Here is a 22,347-nt window from a genome sequence, read left to right as displayed (position 1 = left end):
GACTTGAAATTTTAGTTATTGATTTTACTTCATCTGTAAAGGCTCGCCATTACCGCGAGGAGGAATTTTATTTGGTTTGTTTCTTTGCCGTTGTATTGCCAGCACATGCCAGAATTTTCAGCCAAATGTAGACTTTCCAAAATAAAATTATAAATACAGAGTACACATGGCAGAACGAGCGAGGTGAATTCCTCTCATGACCAGCGCTACACGCCCTCCCACACCTCTCCAGTCCGTTTCACTACATAGTGTAGCTCCCAAGGCCAAAAAAAACATTTCAGGGCAACTGCACTGCAACAATATGATCCTTTCAAATATTTATAAATATAATCATGTAAGTTCGGGACCACCACGCTTACCTGGTAACAGCCTGGTGAAGATAGCTGAATGGCGTGGGAATACCAACAACCAATGAAGCACTGCGGAGGCTTCAGAAAGATGTCTCTATCTTGTCTTTTTGGGCATCAGTGCCTTATTTCACTTATTTATTTTTTTATTTTTTATTTTTTGGAAATCTGACCTACCATCTGCGTCCATGTACAGTACAAGATGATTGTTTTTTTTTTCCTGGTTATATGTGTCTTACAAAGAAGCACTTATTACATTAGTACAGCATGGTACCCTTACACATTTTCACTTGAGTAAACCCAAATAATCAGGTGGGAGAAAATGTGTGAAAGCGTGACTAAATCAGTCAAAAACACTTCAAAACTGAATGCTGGGCACACATTGCACCAGTTTTCTGGTCAATAATAATAAACTGGCAAATGTGAAGAGACGGTGACAAGCTACAGCGGATGAGTGAAGGATGCTGAAGCCAAAAGAAAATTGGGATTGATTGCCGCATGTGGATTAACTGATCACCCCCCACCCCTTCCACACACACACACTCACACACAGCCTCTTTCTTCCATGTGAGTATAGGTGTACAGTTTATCTGCTGGGTTTCCTCACACAATAACCACTTTCCTTGATGTGCAGACGTACTCTTAAATATTCATTAGTCATGGGTGGGTTTGAGCCGTGACACAGAAAGTGGGCAAATGGCGATGGCTCAAACCCTGTGAATATTAATGTGTGTGGAATTTATACATGTAAATACCCGTTCCTGACTTAACTGAGATGAAACCGGGCACCTGATCCACGGACTACAAACACTCCCAAAGCACATAATGGCTTACCCTCGCTCAGCAGCTCCTGTACACCTCTGTGGTGATAAAACAAGAGTTTTTGACATCAAGCCATGGCGAGAGCTCACTTACAGCCAAGACAAGTACCCTCCAATTCATCAAAACAATAAAATGTCCACAAATGCAGGTGCTACGCCTTTTTTTTTTTGGGGGGGGGGGGGGGGTTACTATAATTTTTGAGTTTCTTTTCAGATGAAGTGTACACATTGTGACAATATAATTTTTACTTTCTCATTATTTCCTCACCCACATGCAACCTGTCAAATCAGCGTGCTCTAATTCATGGGACAGAATTGCAATTATGCCTGGCTGAAGTCTCACATCAAGGAGAGGGGAGGAGGGTGGGGTGGGTGGGTGTGTGGAGGGGGTGAAGGAAATGTTGCATTTCTCCTACAAACATGCTGCACGCTCAGCTCCGTGTTTTCCAAATGTGTCCATTCAGAAAACAAACGATCCAGTGCTGCCACCAATTACGTAACCGAGCCTATAGACAAGCAAGTCGTTTACGTTGTGGAGGCATATTCTGAATGAAGGCGGGCAGGAGGAAGTGATCACAACAAAAGTGAAAAAAACAACAAAAAAAACAGAGGCAAACGCAGAATCGTAAAAAAAAAAAAAAAAAAAAAAAGGAAGAGAGAAAGAAAGAAAAAAACCTACACACGCTCTGACACACACACACACAGGTGCACATCCACAGATCGAGTCTGCGCTTTAAGGACGTGGACGCGGCGTTTCTCTCGTGCCTGTCAAACCCGGGACCGGTCTCTTGTTTGGGGCTATTCACTGACCAAACCAACACCAACCTGTGACATGACTAATGCGTTGACGCAAAGCTTTATACCTGGGAACAACTCCCGGGCTCCAGCCGGGTGTGTGGCTATTAATCAGACACGGAACGTGCTGTATTATAGAAACCTATCAGCGGCGCTCGCGTTAGACACAAGGACACGCCGTATTACTCTCTTTATCTGACAAAGCCGAGCGCTTTGGGACAACATCTGTTTGCCACACACACACACGCATGCACGCACACACACGCATACACGCACGCGCTCTGCCCCTGTCCATCTCTCAGTCACACGCGCGCGCGTGCACGCTCGCGATCGAGCACGGAGAGAGCAAGACTGACATGTTGCTCGGGATGAACTCTCTGTGGCCCTTTCAGTAAATTCATCCGCGTATATTAATCTATATACACACATATGCACGCATCTATATATATATATATATTTAATTTTTTTTAATTGCGCAAACAATACACATATTTTGACTTTAATCAAGAGGCGAAGCGCCGCTGTGCTGCCATGTAACAAGGAAGAGCGAAGGAATCACGAGTTGCCCATTAATATTTTGCAACAAAATGTCTCAAAAGGAACACAGAGAGCCTCTCTTGCAACTTTAATTACACCAGAGCATGGCTTCGTATCTAGGCCAGCCTCACATGGTAAACATTTTTTTTTAATCTACTGTAGGGTATGAATTTAAAACGTGGGGGGAGGGAGCGATTGCGACAGTTTAAAGTGAGCTTTTATTTTTGGGAGAAGCATGGCACCAAAATCCAGACCAAAAGAGTCCCACCAGATCCAGTTCTTATTTATCCCAGAAACTGGACCTGCAGTATTGCTTTACCTACAGACACAATATTAGCCAGCCTCCCCTCGCCTGCTGAGCACATCTGAACGTAACCCCATCTCATAAATGCAACGGCGTAATGATATTAATTCACAAAAAAATGTAGGCTAGACATCTGTCTCAGTGTGAGCCGCTTCGCTCCAAGGATAGATTTCACGCGTGCACAAAAAAACCAAAAAAAAACCCCCCCCAAAAAAAACCAACCACCTCTCCCGGTAAGTTTAACAAACTGAAATGCATTTAAGACAGTTTTCTAGTGAGAGTATATAAGAGCGGTAGGAAGGAGAAGAAGAAGGAAAAAAATGCAATAAGGAAACGTGTTTCCTCTGACTCAAATAACTGACCTAAAAGCCAAATGCGCACGTCGCCTGCCACAGTTGTTCCGGGCTCACAGTGTGTAAAATGTGAGCAGGCAGCCCGCGAGCATCGCTCAGGCTTTCGCTGATTGAGAGAAACAGACCTGTGAACACACTTTGACCGGAGTAGTATTGTTCTCAAGTGTCCCCCCCACCACCACAACCACCACCACCTCTCCACTGTCCGGCTCACGGGTAAATCTAAAAGTAAAGGGGGCACAGTCAGAATAATGACAGATGGCAAACTTGCGTCACGCCAGGGCAGCGCGTTTTTTGGTAGTCGAATATAGATGGACAACAAAACCCCCTGGCAGCCAAAACTGAATACCCTCACCCCTACCTACCTACCTACCCTACCACCACCACCCCTTCCTCCTCTAATCTAACGCAAGGGGCTCGTTTCATTAGGCTACATTTCGGACGCTGGCATCACGTTTATTGAACGTTCGTGACCCTCCAAAGAATGAAGTTTCCAATGTTTGCGGAGATTTCTGGGGGGGCTGGTAAAGCCAGCCACAACTACATGGGAAGTGAGTGGCATTTTCATGCATTTCACCCGAAAGTCAGCGAGCATGTTTTAATCCCCGATAGAGGACATTCCTTGTATTCCCCCCCTTCTCTCTCTCTCCCGCTCCCTCTCTCTCTAATAATAGCGGCAGAGATGTTGTAAAGACCCATCCCTTTTCCTACTTTTCTCTCAATTTCTTACCTGCACTTCGAAGCTCGTTCACAAGAAGAAAAAAAAAGTGGCGACAGCGTTTCCACGGCGTTCCCCCCCCTGACGAAGCGCGCTGAGTTGATGTCTTTTTTTTCCTTCTTCTTTTAATATGTTCCCTTACTTTGTTTCATTTCTCACTTCCATCTTCTTTTCATCTCATCAATAAACACACGCTGCAGCCTACCTTCATAGAGCAGCTCGGTTCAAGTGTGCCCTCCCATTTTTTAACTATACATCGAGTACTTTGAGGGGTGGTGGTGGAGGAGGAGGAGGGGGGGGGGAGTGAACGGGCAGGCACGCCTTTTCACTTAAAGCTGCTATTGGAAGAACAGTGCACTGTCTTGGGTTGGATCAGAAATCCGTCAACATTATTGCGCCCCAATCGCAGGGAGCGCGGTGGGACGGTCAAACCGGCTCCATTATGGCTCTCTGGAAGTGGTAGGAGTTGTAGTAATAGTAGTTGTAGCGGGCTAATAGCGCTCAACCTACTCATTTGCCACTGCCTAAGCAGCAGCACGGCAGTTTATATAAGTGGAAGTCGGGCTGTGAAAGTGAGCGGTGCCTGTAAAAGGATGAGGGTTAAACAGGCTCGCAGTGACGATAAAAAGCAGGCGAATCTCTTCCTGAACCCATAAATCCCCCCACTTCTTCTTCTTTTTTTTAAAAATGTAATTCACTCATTTTTATTACGTGGCTTTCAGCGCCAACAGTTTTAAAATCTCTGCGCTCGCAAATGTGAATGAACTCCGAAATCAATCCCCCACTTTGGGATGAAGAAGGACAGGGGGAATTGTCGGTTACACGTCCATCACGCGTCTGAACTTCTGATTGGACGCCGCCTCTGTCTGTACCGCGAGCCAGCTGCGCCGACGCCTCCCATTGGACGCCGGCGCCGTCGCTCACTTCCAGCGCCAACAAGCTAGATTGTCTGCCGTGTCTTCTACTTTCTACGCATTTCTATTTTCTCATTTATTTATTTTTTAACGTCCCGAGCTGACCTCGGGTTTGCGAGCAGGGGGAAAAACGGTGTCGGTTCAGCCGGCCAATCAGATTTGGTTGAGCCGCTGCTTTTCCCCTTTTGTTGTTGTTGATTTTTTTGTCATTATCCAGTGCCTTGAGATATATTCTGGCTGCCTTAGAAAAAAAAGAAGTAATGGGTCATGTGGGATCTCCCCCCCCCCCCCCAACCTCCCCGCACCCACCGCCTTAATGCCCCCCTCCCTGTCTAGACAGTGACAGGTGTGCGTGTGTGCGCACACTCTTGTCTGTAGTTCACATCGGAATAATGAACCACGTAGAAGGTAGTGTATAACAGATACTTTAAATAAAATATGTATGTGTGTGATTAGGGTGTGCAGTGGACGGAGTGTTCAGTGTAAGCTTCCCTGCTTCTTGAAAGACAAGCTTTTTACTTGACAAAGAGGTCAACTAAGGTTAGCCCCATGTGACAAACCGTCCTGCGTCCCGAGCTGAGCTGCTGGGTGAAAGAGGGATGTTCAAACGAATAAATAAATAAATAAAAACTCTCTTTAAGCAAAGCTGTACTCTTGAACTTTGCGTGCAAAACCCTCCAGCTGTACAGGAGAGACAGAGGTGCTGCTTCAGACAATCGCCATGTCGGAAGCTGGGTAGGCTCCTTACGGATATTGTTGTGCGAGCACCGCGGTGAGCACCCAGGGCACTCTCAGTTGACTGTGCGCGCCATCTGCAGGACTGCGATGTGGATTAATACCGCGGGTTCAACGGAGGACACCCTTCCGTCACTGCTTTGACCTACATTAACCAGGAACAGTGTAGGAACACCACTACCGGCCTTAATGCGATCGGTTGCAATCCGACAACGAATCACGAAAACCAAAAAATGCCTTTAATACTCGTTCAAAATCAGAATGATCACAATCTTAGATCACAAACAGAAAAAAATTGCACATCAGTGCGGTGAACGCCTTTCCCGGAACAGTATTTAGGATACTTCGCGTTATTAACACGATGGCTCAGCCGGCACCACGTGCAGGGAGGATTCACCATCGAGAACATTGTGTTTCTGTGGTAGCTCTTAAGTGCTTTGCATATTTTACCGGACTTGCCTTTATGGCAACGGGTTGTTGACACCATTAGAAATTTAATGAGAAACGTGCTTAGTTTATTTGTAGTTATCTGCCTATTTGTGCTATTAATACAGTATCAGGCATTAAGTGAAGGGACTGAGGGCAAAGCAGTTATTTTGTAAAGCTTGCTAAAACACATGCTTTTAACTTAAAATTTTGTGCAATGCATCTAAAAATGAAATTTAAATTGCAGTACAATTGCATGCCTATTTTCCCTTATTGTGCCGGTTTATTAACAAATTAAGCTATGCTATTTAAAAGTGAATTTAAAAAGAAATCAAGGACGGTGTGAAAAAAATGATTGAAAATATGGCTGATATTAAATGAATACCTCATGACAAGAAAATAGCAAATTTATATATATTATATATATATTACAATAGTGAAAATCTTTAAAAAAAAATAAAAATAAATATATAAATACATGAAAATGCAATAAATAAATAAATAAAACTATTTGGTTTGTTAGAGCTTCCCTGAGGATTATGAATAGCCTGGAACTGTTTTTTTTTTTATTCCCAAACCTCTTAACTTAGCCTTGTTAATAGCAATATTTAAGAAATTTGACCAATTTTTACAACTAAATAAGATAAATACATCTGCTGAGCCCCTAAATACCTTTGTTCATTTCTAATGAGTCCTCATCATTTTCCAGAGAAAATCCACAGATTTTTTATTTATTTATTTATTTTTTTTACAAAAGTCTGGAATTAATAAAATAAATGTAAAATAAAAATAAAATATTGTACTACAAATCACTTCTCTATTAGATTTTTGGGATCCTTCTGAATTCTTACAAGTAAAATCCATATCTGGAGGTAAAATAGGAGTATACATGTGTATAATCTCACAATGGCAGGTCAGGGCAAACCTCACACAGCAGCTCTGCGACTTGAAAATTATTTGGTTATTCATTAATTAATTTATTTGTCTCTTGTGCTTCTCCCCATATTCAAATACAAGTTAAGCCTTAGCTTTCACTTCATTTGCACATGACCTCTGAGAGCCTGCTTGGCCTTACATACAGCCGTGTAGTCAGACAATGATGCCACTGCGAGCTTCAACAAACCAGCTTTTGGTAATCAGTTAACCGACAACTGATCCTACAAGTTTGGACTTAGGATGTGCAACTAGAAATATGGCATGGTAGGCTATTATCGCTCTAGAAACACATAGAAACACATCAGTATTTCCCACGCTTCTTTGTGTGCTTTAAGAAACGTTACTGTGCAAGTCCACTCACAAGTCTTGTCCTTGCATCTTTTGCTCTCCCATTAATACATTCCACTAAATGAATGGACCACGAGCTATTCATTTTACAGACAGTCTAGACAACTCATTATGGCTTGTATCTCAACTTACAATGTGCAAACTGATTTTGAATTAGTTGTGGTCCAATTAAAAATGTTATTACCTTCCCAATCCATCCCATTTAAACCCGTCTTAGTAGAAACAGGTTAATGGCTCATCATCTCAGCAATCTTTCTCATTACTTTGTTTACGTCAACTGTAAATTGAACAATCTGCAAGCACTACAAACCACTTTGGTAAAATTCAGTTTTAGTTAGCCGTAGATATTTCAAAATGCTAACGCTAACAAAGCACTTAAGTGGCACCAACATTTATGAAAAATTTTCAGCATGGCCCTTCGTCATTCACCACTCACACTCCTTGTGTCCTCAGAATTGCTGTGCCTCAATGCTCTGTGGCATAGATTCAAAAGGGTGTGGTAAACATTCCTCAGAATGTTTCAGTCTATACTGAGGTGATATTATCATGTTGTGGCATTTTTGCTGGTAGCACCTCAGCCATGAAAACTTCCTGCTCTACCGCTTATAGAACCGGTATAGAACAGTAAAGTCATTGTCATGTTCAAAAACAAGTCTGAGCTGTTAAGGCTTTTTAACATAAGATAAGATAAGATAAGATAGAACTTTATTAATCCCTCGGGTGGGTTCCTCTGGGAAATTCGACTTCCAAAAAAAGCACAGCAACGACCGAAGTTACAGTTACAGAACTGTTATATATATATACACACACACACACACACACACACACACACACACACACACACACACACACACACACACACACACACACACACACACATATATATAAATACAGAGACAAATATAAATAAAATATACAAAGGGGATAAATAGAATAAATAGGAATAAAAAATAAAAATACAAGTGAATTGCACATTTCAAGTATTGAGTCTATTGCACTGTTGACTATTTACAAAAGTATTGCACAAGGTATTGTACAGTGAGGTGCAGAGGCACTACAGCTTAGTTGTTCCCCCCTCCTTTGTCCTCCTGTTTCCCCTCCCTCTCCCCTCCAGAGAGGAGTTAAACAGTCTGATGGCGTGTGGGACAAAGGAGTTTTTAAGTCTGTTAGTTCTTGTCTTGGGGAGAAGCAACCTGTCACTGAACAGACTCTTCTGATTGTTTATGGCCGTGTGCAGAGGATGCCCAGCATTGTCCATAATGTCCATCAGTTTCTTTAATGTCCTTTTCTCTGCCACTGTCACCAGAGTGTCCAGCTTCATGCCGACCACAGAGCTAGCCCTCCTGATCAGTTTCTCCAGCCTGGATGAGTCCCTCTTTGCTGTGCTGCTCCCCCAGCACACCACAGCATAGAAAAGTACTCCAGCAACCACTGACTGGTAAAACATCCTCAGGAGCTTCCTGCAGATGTTAAAAGACCTCAGCCTCCTGAGGAAGTACAGTCGGCTTTGGGCTTTTTTATACAGGTGCTCTGTGTTGCATGACCAGTCCAGTTTATTGTCCACCCACAGCCCGAGGTACTTGTACTTGTTGACCACCTCCACCTCCTCCCCCTCTATCTGAACTGGCAGTGGACCTTCTCTGGACCTCCCGAAGTCCACAACCAGTTCCTTAGTCTTTGAGGTGTTGAGTTGCAGGTGGTTTGTGTGACTCCATGCGACAAAGTTCCTCACCAGACTTCTGTACTCCTCTTCCTGATCATCCCAGATACACCCCATGATGGCCGTGTCATCTGCAAACTTCTGAATATGGCATAATTCAGAGTTGTAGCAGAAGTCAGAGGTGTAACATGACATATTAGCGAAGATGGATCCACTCTTTCTTGTTGCTTGCGCCAGATTTTGACCCTGCCATATAAATGTCGGTGCAGAAAGCGAGAGACATCGCACAAGATAACATTGGTCCATTCTTCATGTGGCCTGTGGTGAAAGGAGTAGCAAATATAGGCGTTGTCTTCTGCTGCTAGCTCATCTGCTTCACACACACTGCAGCTTTGAGCTTTTCCTGGGCATTACCCTACCCAACACCAAAATGCAAATAAACGGCACAATCAAATTCGAATTAAACTATCTTTAACTTCCCTGTTCCCGACTTCAGTTCAAAGTCTGAGTGATATCCAACTGCGACAATTGACAGAATTTTCACAGCTAGCAGTCATCTTGCATCATGCCACCGTCATGTTCTTAATGGTTTTTCATGAATTTTCCGGAGTTCATGTTTGAAAAAGTCTTGTTGTGCATTCAGAGGTATTCTTAACCTCGGTTGTAATAACTGGTTATTTAAGTTGTTGTTTCTCAATCACCTTCAACCAGTCTGGCCATTCTTCTCTGCCATTTAGCACTTAGCACTTTCTATTTTGGGCCCCTCCTTGAGTTGGTTGTGTGTGAAAATCATAATAGCTCTGCAATTTGTGAAATAATCAAACCAGCCCAAGTGGCAGCAACAACTATGCCATGTTCAAAGTCACTTAAATAGACGTTCCACCCTATCCCAATGATTGATTTGCACTTGAGCGGATCCTCTTGACCATGTCTACATTCTTAAATCCACCGGCTTTCTGCCACATGAACGGCTGATTAGACATTTGCTTTTGAGGAGCAGCCGAACAGACTGACCGGTGAGTGCACCACGTATATGAACCCTTTTTTCTTCTTACAAGTGCAGCAAAGATTGAAGTCCTTTGTGTGTAATACGGCTGCTGAACCTTTTCATCATTGTTCTGTGTCATCATGTGGGAAATCCACATTAGATTTGTTTTATGTCTGGTGTGTAAAGCTACTTGAAAATCTAGATTGTGCCATGGTCCATCTGTGAATGCCAGCCTACCATCCATGCATGGATGTGAGGCCCACTTGAACACTCAGTCACACTTTGTCTCTTAATCAGTAGCATCACTCCAAGTTATTGGGAAATCATATAGTATTTATGAATGTGCGCTGTTCATTGCCGCTGTTGCAATATGATAGAAATGCACTTCATTTCCAGCCATAGTGTGACCTAGTTTGCCCTCTTAATAGTTGCACACTGTACCATCAGATATATTAGACAAATTTCACACAAGTTGTGGTCGTCATTGGCTTTTTCTTTTGCCATTTCCCCATACTTCACAGATTTTCTGCTATAAAAAAAACAGCAGCAAAGACAATCTCTTTTTGTGATGTTTTTCATGTTTCTGGGAGAGAGAACGAATGGCCATTAAAATTAAAATAACTTACAAGCTACCCAAAGCTTGCATCATTTTGTAATGCACAGTAAGTTTGCACTGCAGAAAGCTTCTCGCCTCTTATCTTCAAAACTGGCTGCAGGCAGATTGTTGACAAGTACAGACGATAAAATCTCTTTGTTAGCTGTTCTTCTCTTCTTCTTTTGGTTATTTGGTCTTTGGTCTTAATTTGTCAATTACTGGGCCTAAAATAACTTTTTTCAGTAGTCCAGTATGTCACTGACAACATTAGTATTACATGTCTTACTGAAACTCACAAGATATGATCAGAGATAAGCCAGATGCGACACAAAGTAAGACTCTTCACATCACAACAAGTGTGGTTTTTTTTTTCTTTTCTCACTCCCTTTTGGTCGGGGCTTCTCTCTGATTCTGGCTTGGTGTTACTAGATTCAGCAGAAACTGTAAAACGGCACCTATTCAGGTTGTGCTGCATGTGTGAGGCAAGGCAAATACTGTATCTGTTTGCTCTTTGCAAGCACCAAGTCTTCCATGAGTGACGCAACATTTGAGGTTAAGGATTCCAGAGAGAAGAAAAAACGAAATCAAACAAAAGGGGAAAAAGATGAATGTCTAAAATCAGTAGATTGATCCTCTGGTTTAACCCTTTAACCGGCACGATTTAGCCTCGCTTGCTGGAGTGCCGCTAGCACTGCAGTTGTTCTTCTTTGACAGAACAAGCGGGGAAATATTTGTGCACTCACAACGCATGCATAGACAGTGCTGTGCTACACCATGCTGTTAAGATTTACATGTTTGGATAGAACTGTGGGGATCACTGATGCGGCACAGGCTTTCCAAAACAAGCACTGCTTGTAGAGTATTAGTCATTCCAAAGCAAAAATAATGTAGCAGTAAAGGAAAATCAAACACTATTATCATCCTTCAAATTTCTTCTTACTCTCACCTCGAATCTGCAGGAAACTCCAACGAGAGACAACATATTAAACCTCTGCCTAGTACATGTCTCTTTTTTGCCTCACAAAGGCAATTGAGGTAACATAAATGAGTTACCACAATGCTGTCTTTTCGAGAACACAGTCCAAGTGGTATAAATGATTAATAGGCTTCTTCACTTGTCTTTCAGCTCTCAAGGGCCCCTCTCTGTGTCAGCCTTGTAGCTGAGATATAAGAATAACGTGCCACTGGTCTCCACAGATTCTCCCTCAACTCTCTGCTTTGTGATTCATATTTCATCTCACCTCTATTTGCCACAAGCGGAGCAAAGTAGTGACTCAAAAATGTTATGAGATAGTGACGACTTTAGCCCTTCTGTTATGTTGAAAAGTACTTCTCTCCCCTGATTATAACGCACAGGGTGTTTTAAAATGCCCGGAGGCACATCGGCAACTTTACTTGTATGTACCTGAGACAAAATGTCAGGTCAAGCGAGATCAGTTGTTGTGTTAATTTGTTTTCATTCATGGGTGTTAATGGTATGCCATGGGAAATTTCATCACCAGTTGTACATGCATGAATGCACATGCATGAATCTTAACTCGTTTTTGAACCGAAAAGACATTTGAGTTCTCAGTTTTGCCCCTCCAAAATATCACAACAATGTCTGTCTTCCAGCAGTCTCTTTAAAGCTTTCACAGATGAGCTGATTGATGATAAGTGCTCCAATACAGAGCTGCAACTGAGTCCCCGAAGGCCTTGGGAAGCTCCTTAGCTGGACACAACTATTTTTCAAGTGACCAAATTTCAAGTGTTGGCGCGAAAAACGTGTCTGAGCAATTTGGGCTCTTCCTAGGAGGCACGGACATTCATCCTTCAATGACTGCTCCGTCAGAAGCTTGGCCAAGACCTTGAATGACCATACAGGTGACCGACTGGCAGTCAAAGCCATGGCAGGTGGTAGTGGGCACAAGAAGGAATGTCAGAGCTCTCAAAGCCCAGACTCTGACATCCCCCATTTGTCCTGCTGTCAACTGCTGGGGGCTTTGAAAGGGAGACTGTTTTCTATTTCTGCACACAGACAGTCCAAGCATAAAATCTGACTGCAACTTTCACACGGGCATGAGCAGCCAACTGATAAATAAGGGTAAAATAAGAAATAAAATGGGATTTCTTCTGCAGGGTACAGTAAATTGTACTGTTCTTTCTTTCTTTACTGATTTTGGTCCCGCCCACTGACACAATCAGAGCAAACACTTCAAATATCACTGTGTTTTTAGGCTCAAATAGGCACTTCCTCCACCAGGACACTTTTTCAGGGAAAAGCCATTCGCATCACTCTATTCTGATTAATTGCTCTAAAAAGCCATTATAGTGTGATGTGGAGAACCAGCATGCTCAACACAAGGACCCTAAAACTGTAACAGCAGAATCAGATGATTTATTTATTATTTATTTACCTGTTCAAATGTGTGCCATGAGGGCTATTTGTCTTTGTTACTCCAGCCCTTGATAATGTGACACCATATCAGCATTTTAAGTAATTTTTTTCAAAAACATGTGTTTGTTTCTCTCAAATGAGCAGTAGTATACGCTTAAAACATGAAAAGAATAATACTAATATGTAACATCTACTTGAGGTAGTAGTACTACAGAATTTTACCAGCAGAGGGTGTACAACTCCGCGTAATCAGACACCACCACTTTTGAAAATCAAACACAACTGGGTGTTAGGTAACATTTTAATGAGCCTTTAACTGTAATTTATTATCCAGATTGAACAACAATTCTAATATCTGTCTATCTGTCTATCTATCTATCTATCTATCTATCTGTCTATCTGTCTATCTGTCTATCTATCTATCTATCTATCTATCTATCTATCTATCTATCTATCTATCTATCTATCTATCTATCCTAACTTTGTGGGTATAATTAATGCTTCCGAGCTTCCCACATCAAACCTAAATTCATTTTTTCCCACAAGGCTCTATAATCCCAGTCACTTTCTACTGTCATGTGTACAGTATTTTTCAGCTTAACATCAGGGTTTTACTCCCACCACCAGCTCTGTTACTCAGGCTCATATGCCAAGGGGGGTGAATGTGAGCTATATCATTACATGGTGCAGTGGACAAGTGAATGCATTAGCACCCCTAGAATTCCCCAGCTGCTTATTAATTAACACGCTGTGGGTTGGTGGGAATTATCAGCAAGGAAAGGTTACTGCAAGCTAGCAAGCTACGTTAGTGTTAGTCAGGGAAGTGCCTTATTCGACGTGTGTGTGGTTTTGCTTTATCGGTGTGCCAAATGCCATTTAACCAGGCTGGCCGCTAAGCAGACGGCATGCACTGACAAGTGGAAGTGAGTTGGCTAATCATACAGCAGTGTTGTTGTGAGGTATTTGAAATGTGCTGTGTGTTTACTGAGCTGTCTATCTGCCTTCAAATTGTGAATGCACGTCTAATTGTTTTGTTTGTTATCTGCTGGGCGTATTTCACATCCAGAGGAGCAAAGACCCTGAAACGTATGATAAATGATAAATTCTTTCAGTGATTTTTCAGCCTTATTTTCATGTATTAGTCATGGTGCTGGCATGCGTATAACGCCCACAACAGTGTGCCAATGTTCTCTGTAGCAGCCTGGTTTACTTCCGCCATCCACTGATGTCTCAAGGACTACAGGGACGGTTTGAGTTTCATTTTCATTCCGCCTGGTGGTATCACAGAGCGGTTTTGATGGTCAGACAGCTCCTCTGCCTATCTGCACGAGAGAAAATTATAGGAAATTATATAACGTGCTGTCAAAGTAGTGGATCCACATTTGAGAAAATGCAATAAAGAGGAGATGAGAGCCCTTCTGCCACTCAGTGGCACTATGAGCTGTGCTAAGTAAGCAATGATGATCAAGAGTGTTTCTCTTGAACTACTTAGGCTGAGTAACTAAATCAACAAGATCACAATAAAGTGTTTTCTCACCAACACAACTCAACTTAACACAATGAGGAATTAGAATCACGCACACACGTCCACATCACTTAATTATACATCCTGAAATATGGCAAGCAACGTTAATGAATTAAAGTTTTTTAAAAAATGAGAAAAGTATGGTGAATCACAGCTGACTCCTCACTAAAGTGTGAGGCATGCTGGTACATGTAGGCAGTGTGAGACAGACTGAGCGGTAGAACAAACAATTCTCTGTTAGTATGGCAAATTATAGTGTGCATTTCATTATACTGTACCCTCAGCAGTACAAATACTATGGTACAGTGTGTCCACATAATTAGCAGCAGTGTTTTCCTTAAATTGTCACTGTTAAAGGCCGTGAAACTCATTTCTACAATAAGCTGACTCTGACCACTGGTGACCTACATGAACACCTCTTCAGCCAAAGTTTTACAAAAGTTTTATTTAATGGTGTTTAATTACTGGTGAGCTTACAGAGGACCTGTTATGCTCATTTCTAACCTTTTCATTAGATCTTTATTGCTGGACTATACTAGAGTAGCTTTGCATCTGTCACATTTCATGTTAATCCTTATTTGTCTTATACCAGACCTTGTTCGGTTTTATTTATATAGCGCAGAATCACAACAACAGTTGTTGTAAGGTGATAATGAAGAGAAAGCCCAAAACAATCAAACTTGGTGACAGTGGGAAGTAAAAATTCCCTTTTAACAGGAAGAAACCTCTGGCTGAAACATAATCTGAGCATCCATCATTGTAAATGTATATATAAAGAAGGGGTCTCCAACGCCAGTCCTCGAGAGCTCCTTGTTCCAACACACCTGAATCAAATGAATGGCTTGTTACCAGTGTTGGGACTAACGCGTTATTAAGTAACGCGTTACAGTAACTACGTTATTATTGTGGTAACGAGCACAGTAACTAGTTATTATGCCAAAATCAGGAACGCGTTAGTCGTTACTGGGATTTAGATAGGCTCGTTACTCGTTACTACGTGTGGTGGCTATCACGGAGTTTCCACAGATTCAGTAACATTAGCAAGTGGTGGAGGCCAGCAGGTGGATGAAGGAAAAGGGACGCAGAAGGAAAAGAGACCCGAGGCGGCCGCCGGTCCAAGTGTGAACTGAACTTCAGGTAAGAAGTTATGACCTGCAGTCTCTCTGGGTCAGATATGAACCAAGTTTAGGTGGAGTTTATTTTCGTTATTCTGACTTTTTCCGTACTGCGTGCTAGCTAGCATGACGGAGTTTCTATACAGCTGGGTGGTGCTATGAAGTTAACGATGTTAAACTTTATTTTGTTCATAAGTTATTAGAGTTGCCAACCGTCCCGTCTGGTATTCAGAGAAAATATTACGCGTTTCTTATTGAGGTGAAAGGGAACAGTTTGTTCCGTAATCCAGCTACAATGAAAAAGGCACAACGCTGGAGTTATTCTGTCTTTACGCTGCACAGCTGCCTCTCATTCTCTCCCCCTCCCTCTCCTGTTTCTACTTCAATCATGAAACTGATCAATGATCAGCTGATCGGCTTTTCTCTCTTGTTTGTTTATCGCTCACTTTGCGCCGAAAGAGGAAACCAGCGGATGTCGTGCTAAACAACAGCAGCACGTTTAAGCTTGATCAGCTGTTGTTAGAATTTATTTAATATTAATTTCTAGTATCAGCTGATGTTTGCTGGAGCCACAGCTGCAAAAAAGCTGCTGGTCATGATATCGGTTTGTATATCTGGTGAGAGGGAAACATGAAGATGAAACCAGGAGATGTCCTTACTGGATCATCAGAGCTGTGATGGAGAAACAGGTTTACCTTTTAGGTGACATGAATGAGTTGAAGGGAAGTTATGAACTGTTTCTGAGAGACAAATAACCCCAGGATCCTTTTTTAGGTAGCTGACAGCTGGTAACTGTGCAGGGGCGGGTCTAGCAAAGTGTTGCCAGGGGGGCATGTAGGGCATTAACAGGGAAAGGAGGGCACAAAGAAACACTTTTCTTTCTTATTCTCATTTAAAATGTCTAGCTTTTAAAAAATAATTATCTGAATCTTACAACAAACGATTGATAGATTGATGCATATATACCATCAGAACAGTGTACATCACTGTCACAACAGCGTTTGTTTTCATTCAAAGGCTTTATGATTTTTCCTATAATGGTGGGCCAGTCTCTAGTCAAAATGCCCGGGACGATTTTTTTTTCCCAGTCCAGCCCTGTATGCAGCTCATCTGCAGTCTGGTGTTACCTACATCTTCCTATTCAGAAGGCAGAATTTCCGAGTTCTGAGTACAATCGAAAGCACCACGACTGCAGTTTTTGTGTTGGATGTAAAAGGCGCACATGACGCTGTGACGTAGGCTAGAATCATGGCAGCAGTCAATGACGGTCCAGGCGTGGGATTTCTCTCGTGGAAATATGCACATTATCTTTTCCTTTCTATTGGTAGGTGGCACAGTGCACTTGTGGCAAGTAAGCAAGCTAGAAGACTGGCAAAGTTATGGAAGAAACACATTAACAAGAGAATTCTGAGTAAAACCAAAGTTACTTTCCCTAGTAACTAGTTACTTTGAAAGTAACGAGTAACTTGAAGTAACTGAGTTACTTTTGAGAGAAGTAACTAGTAATGTAACTAAGTTACTATTTTAAAGTAACTTACCCAACACTGCTTGTTACCAAGTCTTTGCCGAACTTGATGGCATGCTGAAGAGGTAATTCAGCTGTGTTGGAGTACGGCTGCATCAGTAGCTTTTCAGGATTGAGAGTTGGAGACCCCTGATATAGAGAAATAAGGAAAATGCTTACTAGGCTCACTTTAAGGGTATTTGTGCACCAATCAGAATTTAGAAGTATTGCTCAAATTAAATTGATGTTTGATCATCGACATAAACGGTGGACATAGCTATTGTGATGTCTTCCAGTGTTTCCTCTAGGACCGTGTTGGTTTTTAAAAAACTAGATATGATGAGGAGGGTGCGTCTGACCTTGAAACTGCATGCTTTCTAGTTGTCAACTTGTCAATCACAAGTGGTTAGCCAATGAGAATACTTCAGATAATCCTGTATTTTTGAAACAGCATGACTGATGTTTACAAAATAGACATTTTTTTTCTATAAGAACCAAAAATGAATGATTGAGAAACTCACCAGGAAAGTATTTACGAAGCTGTTTTTCCATAAGCTGCTATAAAACAGGAAGTCTTTCTGTAACTACAGCTACTGCCCTCTGGTGGCCGTTAGATCAAATTGAAGTTTAAGGCACTTCTGTCTGTACTGGCTTAATTCTTTTCCATTCTGGAAGCTGTAGTCATGATATTTACTTTCTATGTGTTTGGCAGATGCTGTACGTCTTAACAAAGAAGACTGACTTAAATCTTTAAACTTGGATCTCAAAGACATTATGTGATTCTTTGCAACAGGAAGCACCTTTTTCAAATCATTATTCATTAAGTCTTTTATTTGGCTTTTTCAAAATGTCATAACCAGCAAAAAAACATGAGGTATACTGTGTTTTATAAAGCCACTAGCTTTTGAAAAATATAGTTTGCATAATGAAATTTTTGTAATAAAACCAGGTAGAATTATATCTGCTTCCCGTGAATGCAGAAATATATACTTATGCTTTCATTTTCACCTCTGTTGAAGCTTGAAAGCTGTAAAGTACCTGAACCCTAAAACCTGCTGTCGTGTACCTACTCAGACCATGCAGTAGCAATCTGAGTGTGACAGTTTCCATCAGAAGCAAATGCTGCATACATCAGGCAAATTGTTGAACATCTGCCTTGGGACATGCAAAAATCCCAGAATCCAAACTGCAGCCTGCTTCCCGAGGAAGCACACATTGTACATTGGCGCATTGTACATGTCGACTGGGGTACAGATAGTTTATTTCAGGGAAGTTGCAGTAAAAGTGAGAGCAGACAGGCCCAGCAGTCATAATGATGCCCACAAATAAGCCCAAAAAGTGACACTTCCCCAAGTGAGTCTTGATCCACTTGTAGGTGTCTCCTGTCTTTGACAGCCAGGGTGTCGGTTTTTAAATCAGCTGGATTTTTGGACAGAGAAAAGAAATTTGGCAAGAGAAAATCCAACAATGTTTCAGACTGGAATATAACTTACACATTACTTAACTGATATTAATGTTTAAAAGAGCCTCTATAGATTTTTCAATGTGAAATATTTGACATTACAATAAGAATATTATTATTCAGGAAAAAAACACTCCACTATATTGCATGAGCAATATCCTTTAGCTTGAATAAAGATGACCCCATGAAAATATTCCATCTCCCTGTGACTAGAAGTAGATCTGGCGAGTGTCCAACGCAGCAGCCCCATGATCTGGATGTTCTGCCTGGGTTTAGCCTGTTTAGATGACCAGTGCTTGTCCTTGGCCTACTTTTTTTGTCAGAGGCACACCATAGATCCAAAAGACTTTAAGCTCAGCAACACAGCAGGATGGAGACGACATATTTATGGGTGAGTGCTTTCTCAAGTCTTGTTAAAAGACTATTATAATGGAGGTTTGTGGATGTACATGAGTGGAAATGCTCTCAGTATTCAAGCTCGTCCATGGGGAGAGGTTTTTTCTCTCTTTGCTACTCCTAGCATGATATATTTTTAACAGCATGTGTAAGTGCGTGTGCCTTTGTGCATGTGTGGGTGTTGCACGGGCAATGAAAGGGTTCTTTTTTTTTGGTTTTAAGATATATATTTTCTCCTCATTTACATAATGAGCATGAATATTATGCTGTTTTCTTGTGACTGATTTTTTTCTTCTTCTGTCTGGGCCTACACTTTTCATTATTTGCACCAGAAGAATCAGAACTTTGAGAATGTGAGAGTACTCAAGTTTTTGGCACAGGAAATGTGAGCGTAGAGCTGTTAGCTCACTCAAGAGCAGAATTATATAATCTTGTATACAGGTCAGCCATATTAGGATCATCTTCTGAGAGAAAACGCCTGTAGAGTATGCGGATCATAACTCAATCCAATCCTTTCATATGCATAAAAGCTCATACGCGCCACTTACGACTGAACATGTACATTAATCACTGTCACAGTAAACAGATCACCTCACGCATATGCTGCTGCAGCCTTACATTAATTACTAATGCATTCACATACACACACACACACATGACGTGTTCCCATTTTCCCACTAAAATATTTACACAGACATGTATGAAATGCAGCTGTGTTCACTTCCATACTGGGAACTCACGTTAGATGTATGCATTTTACATAAACGGCCACGTCTCTGTTTACGCGTTCATTGCAGAAGAGGAAGCCGTCAATTCTGTCGGCAATCAGGGCTGGGGACATAACGAGTGCTGACATAGAAATGCGCAGTTAAATGAAAAACACAAACCTAGCATCATCACAGATGTGAGAAGTGCAAATAATTATCTGTGACATTTACAGATGATTTGTAAACCCATTTCTGCTGCCACTTAGTCAGGAATAGTTTAGTAGAACAGAGCACAGGAGTGCACTTTAATACACAATAACAGAGTACTGCAACACGGAGAAGGAATCACACTAGACTTAATTGTTTTGGGGTTTTTTTTGTTCTTTTTTATTAAACTAAAATTAATATCACTTGATTGATATCCAGGAAATTAATTAAGAGTAAGTTGAGAGGACAGATTCTGACTTTTTTCATTCCCTTAAACCCAGCAGGTATGCTTTCTTTTTCACTTTGTTCTTTAGGGTTTGATTGTTTATTGGGTTTTATCTTTAAATTTCTATTCCATTTCTCTATCAGCCAAGAAGAGATTCTTGAAAAATGTGACAATAGGTGACAAAATCCACTTTGGTCCGTGTGAAAGCCTGTAACAATTTGTTTTACACTTAAATAAGCGTTTTTTACAAGTGCAAAAAGACTCTTTACACCGTCTTCCTCTTCTTTTTTGTATAAAGTTCCTCTATGTGGTTCTGTCCCACTAATACTGGAAACACAAATAAGGAAGATAATTTGATTAACTCAGACTTCAGAAGCTTGATAATTAGGTTGGAATAGAAGTTGATTTCTTCACCAAACATGGCAGATTTTCTTTCTTATCACCTCCCTTTAGTAGATTCACCAGTGGCTATTTTACTTCTCTCGTGTAATTAAAGAATTTCTTTTTTTTAAGAATAAAATGATGGGCAAAAATTGATGATGGTGATGTTTTGAAAAATCCATTTCAGTATCAATCAACTATAATGATATACACTCACCAGTCAGTTCATTAGGTACGCTTTTCTAATATCATGGGTTGTTGTCAGAGCTAACTTAATTCTTCGTGCTGCAAACATTGCTCCGAGATTTTGGTGCATATTGACATGACAGCATCACACAGTTTCTGCAGACTTTTTGGCTGTGCATCTATGATGTTGATCTCTTGTTCCTCCACATCTCAAAGGTGCTCTGTTGGTTTGAGATCTGTTGACTATGACATTTGAGACATTTGAGTACACTGAGCTGAACCAGTTCAAGACAGGATGGATCCATGCTTGCATGTAGTTTAAGCCAAACTCTGACCCTATGTTGCGGTAGATGTTAAGACTCATCAGACCAGGTGAGGTTTTTCCAGTGTTTTGGTGAATCCGTGTGAACTGTAGCATCGGTTTCCTGTTCTTAGCTGACAGGAGTGACACCCAGTGTGGTCTTTTGCTGCTGTAGCCCGTCTGCTTCCAGCTTTGACATGTTGTGCATTCAGAGATCCTCTTCTGCATACCTTGATTGTAGTGAGTGGTTATTTCAGTTACTGTTTTTCTGTGATACCAGCGGTCACTGATCTCTGGCATGTTCACCCAGAGAACTGACTCTCACCGGATATGTTCTCTTTCCTGACCAATATCTGTAAACCCAAGAGACAGGTGTGTAGTAAATCCCAGTAGGTCAACAGTTTCTGAAACCAGTCTGGCACCAACAATCATACCGAGGTGAAAGTCACCTTAATCACCCTTTTCCCATTTTGATACTCAGTATGCCTTGACCTAAACTGTCTACATGTTTAAATGTTGCTGCCATGTGATCAGCCTAGATAACTGTGCTAACAAACAAGATGAACTAGTATACCTAATGATGCCCGATGAGCTTATTTCCCTTTGATGACACATATGTGGCCCCTTTCCAATTTAAAAACAAACATGTATGTGGAATCTGTCTGTCAAAGTACGACTACAAGTGTATTACTAACAGTAGGATGAGGCCATCTGTGAACACAAAGCGTTTCAGTTTGTTTCATTGCCGCTGTACATTTCGATCAAAGCTTCTACTCTCACCTGGGGAATAAACGTGTGTTCATCATTTTGAATTGCTTTACTTCTGCACCATTGCTCCAGCATTGTGGGGGGCTGGAAAGTGGGGATGTGGCTGGGTGAGGGGTGGATTTGTACAATTATAGAACTGATGATGTAAAGACACTAAAGCACACATTCCCCCTTATATAACCCCGAGTGGTACAGTCCACAGTCTTAAAGGCAGAGTGTGCTGAGAGGAGTGCATGCATTCTTTAATCTGTTTTAGTTAAACTAAACAAAAATGCGAACGAGGTGATCAAACAGAGGAGAAATCATATAACAATTCAGACGGAGAAGGGGCTAAAGAAAGTTTCAACGCATTATCATTAATGTGTCTATTTGGGACTATTTAACGTTGAGATATTCCTAAAATCGCAGATTATTACTGTCCTTTGTGCTCCTCTATAACCTGAGTGCATATTTGCACAGCCACGTGGAAATATGCTCAGGTGGGCAAATCCAATGCAGAGTTACTGACTCAGACCTCAGTCCTACAAGGGTGACCATATGACAACAACAAGCCTCCCTATTGCCATGGCAACAACTGCACCATTGCTAAGGCAACAGCTGCAGAGTGCTACAACAAGCAGAAAAAAAACCTTCATGTGTCTTCAGTTTCTTTCTTTTTTCCATCCGGTTAAAGCAAACTTCGGCTTCATGTGATCCGGTCTTCCCTGAGTCGCTC

At 41.5% G+C, this 22,347-nt stretch overlaps 1 protein-coding gene across 1 annotated transcript in view; it reads right to left on the bottom strand.

The window, feature by feature from the left end:
- Positions 1 to 4,141, bottom strand: part of zbtb20 (zinc finger and BTB domain containing 20) — a 36,619-nt gene extending 32,478 nt beyond the window's left edge. The window contains exon 1 of the mRNA XM_086308564.1: positions 3,888 to 4,141. The gene's annotated coding sequence lies outside the window, so the exon portion shown is untranslated. The remainder of the gene's footprint in view (positions 1 to 3,887) is intronic.
- Positions 4,142 to 22,347: the final 18,206 nt, after the last annotated feature.

Source organism: Aulonocara sp. 'chitande type north' Nkhata Bay, linkage group LG10 (assembly GCF_057382095.1).
Source record: "Aulonocara sp. 'chitande type north' Nkhata Bay isolate Kocher_YH1m ecotype deep benthic linkage group LG10, A_spYH_male_GT1.1, whole genome shotgun sequence".
In the NCBI taxonomy this organism is placed as follows: Eukaryota; Metazoa; Chordata; class Actinopteri; order Cichliformes; family Cichlidae; genus Aulonocara; species Aulonocara sp. 'chitande type north' Nkhata Bay.
This window is presented reverse-complemented; position numbering and strand designations above follow the sequence as displayed.